Source organism: Lynx rufus, unplaced genomic scaffold (genome assembly GCF_022079265.1).
Source record: "Lynx rufus isolate CCGP_SWC_20201006 ecotype Redwood Valley unplaced genomic scaffold, mLynRuf1.p SCAF_16, whole genome shotgun sequence".
Lineage (NCBI taxonomy): Eukaryota > Metazoa > Chordata > Mammalia > Carnivora > Felidae > Lynx > Lynx rufus.
This window is the reverse complement of record NW_025814830.1, coordinates 473,284-476,274: the sequence shown is the minus strand read 5'-3', so window position 1 is coordinate 476,274 and position 2,991 is coordinate 473,284. Positions and strand designations below refer to the sequence as shown.

General features: G+C 37.5%; 1 pseudogene; it reads right to left on the bottom strand.

Moving 5' to 3' along the window:
* Positions 1-2,588: 2,588 nt before the first annotated feature.
* On the bottom strand, positions 2,589-2,726 carry LOC124511970 (uncharacterized; annotated as a pseudogene).
* Positions 2,727-2,991: the final 265 nt, after the last annotated feature.

Genomic DNA, 2,991 nt, shown 5'->3' with positions numbered 1-2,991 from the left:
CTGGGTTAACTGTTGATCTAATGTTCTTGGTTTGTTTTCATATAAATGCATCATTTATTAAAATTACTTGAACCACAGGGCTAACTTGGAAAATATACCTATCTCGTTGCCTCCTAAAATGAGTTTGACTAACGTATCTATTGTCATGATTAAAATGCTAGATCATTGACATGAAAGAATCTATCACATCAACTTTTACTACATGAAACTCCCAAGGAAATTCCATATGGGGGGAATGGAAGGGGTTTAGGACAGCCTTTCCACCTCCTACTGCCACAATATGCCACAGTGTCCTGTGGATAATTTGAGATGAAGGTACTTGAGAACCTGCAGGGTCAAGAGAACCTTACTATCCCTTCCTTAACCATACAGAAGAATCTAAATTGAGGTATATTTCCCAGAGTAAGAGTTACTAACAGAGCCAAAGTTTATCTCAGTGACCTACCTCTGTGAGGTAGGACAATCATCTAATTATGAAATTTGTGCTCTTCCTATCATCCTGTGAAATGCATTTCTTTCCAGGAAGCTCCAGGCCTCCACCCCTTTTTATTTAGTTCAGGCTGACATATGTACCTCATCTTGCCTGACAGACTTTGGAATTTCCATGTTTATGTGGATTCCCTGTATATACACTTATTAAATTTGATTTTCTCCTGTCAATCTGTGCCACATCAATTTGATTCCAGGTCCAGCTAGAAGGATCTTTGAGGTGACAAGAATCCTTGTTCTTGACAGGGGATTTGACTTTAATACCTCATTCCTGGCATCCCATTTCAAGTATAAAAAGTATAAAAACATGGTGGAGCAGTAGGAAGTCTTCTAGAGGAGTTGATATTTTTGAGCTCAGTTTTTGTCACTATTTCAGAAGGTTCCTTATTTTTTTCCTGTGTGGATACTATCTTGTCAGTGTTTTCTTTAAAAGCTTCTAAGTAGCAGTCAAAATATGCATTTCACTCGATTTGTTTAGTTGAGTAGATGGCTCTCTGGAAGTGGATGTATAAATACACAAATTATGTATTTCAAGGGTTCTCTTTGACCATTCAAATCATCCTTAGTGTAGGGGTGCCTGGGTGGCTCAATCGGTTAAGCATCCAACTCTTGATTTTGGTTCAGGTCATGATGTCATGAGCGAGAAATTAAGGCCTAGGTTGCACTTCATGCTGAGTGTGGAGCCTGCTCGGGATTCTCTCTCTACCTCTGTCTCTGCCTCTCTCAAAAAACATTTCAAAGAAACTTTTAAAAATCATCCTTAGTATAATTTTCTATTTATTTAGGTATTTGCAAATATGTCGTCCATGTGTGTTAAACGATCCCACTAGATTGTTGGAAAGTGGTTCTCCATCCTTTTTCTCCATTGTGATGGTTTATTTTCCATCCTAGTGGGTTTAAATGCTCAGCACAATCTAAGGGGTCTCAGCTGTGAATGAATTGCTAGAGTGACCTTCCTCCTGCAGATGTCGCCCTGGAGTTGGTTGATTGTATTTTGTGTATTTTGTATATTTCTCTGGACTTAGCCTGCCTAAATTCAAAGTGCTCAGCATGTTAAGTGGCTGATTCTTTGATGCTTTCCCTGAGAGAGCAACTAAATTATTTGTGTGGTGAATGGGAATCCCTGTGGGATGGCTGCTGGGTGCTGTTGACTCTGCCCCTGTCTAATGAGAAGAGCTAATGTCCTTTGTCTTGGGATTCATTCAGAATCTCATGTACAGAATGCATCAAGCATTTACATTGACAACACTGTGAAGAATTTTAAAATTCTAAGAAGAAGAGTCATTTCTGCCACAGACCAATAATCTGTGCTTTCCTGACTCTAAAGTGTATTGTGGCCATGCAGTATTCCAAAGGAAAATGATCATCCTTTATTAGAGTCCTAACTGAACACCAGCTTATTGTGTAACATACAGCCTAATGGACTGCACATGGAGAGCTAGATCAGAAATTTCATTTCCCATTGCTAGCCAAAACAGAAAAAAAAAAAGACAAAAACAAAAAATTTTAATATAATCACAGATCCAGAACCATAAGACCTCTCAGATTCTGTAAACTTTTATAACCAGAAAAGGACTAGTCCTCACCAAAATGAGTTTATGATGAAACTGCAGCCAAGTAATAAGAAATTTCTCTGGTGTGTCCTAAGTTATTTACCAAGAAAGGTTTTCCCAGCAAGAGGCTTAATTTCTCTCATTGCAAAATGAAAGAACCATACTTGAGTCATTTCGCATTTTACTTCATAGTCGTCTTACAGCTAACTTTTTGATATGCTCAATATTTTTAAACTCCTCTTGTGTGTGTGTGTGTTGTGTGTGTTCATGATAGCTTAATTCTAAATGTTATTCTGTGCCTAAAATGTAACAGTTGCTTTCGACTTATATTTGCTTATGTATAGCTTTGTTGTTTGAAACCAAATGCAGAGTCTTGAGCAGGTGACATTTGTGATGTGTCTAATATCAGAAAAGGGTCACAAATACTACAGTCCTAAAAAACTCCTTGCTTTATAAATGCATTACTTCTGGTTCTGGGATATATTAAAATAACAACTGTATTTATAATACGTCAGCATTTTCTAGTAGTTTCTCTTGAATCCATTTTTAATATCCAGCATTATACAGGCTGGGCAGTTATACACTTCAGGCCAATACTATCCAGACTGTAAAAGCCTATAAAATAAATTTTTGGTACTCATCAGTCTTCTACACTTGATCTTAGCCAAAAGGCCGAGAAGCGATCATCAGTCTTCTATATTCAAGAGCAAAACACATACATCCTTGTGCAGGGCTCAGAGGTGCAATATATTTCTCTTGAATATCTGAGAAAATGAGAAGTCCTTTGAAGAAAATCTAAGAAACATAATAATCCTACCTGCTGACACTAAGGAAAAAGGACTTCATTCACTCTTTCATGCAGTGATTTACTGGTCCCTACTGTTTTCCAAATTGATCACTGTAATAAGTTATGCTGGTACCTCTGAAAGTCAGCCCTGTGATCTTTACT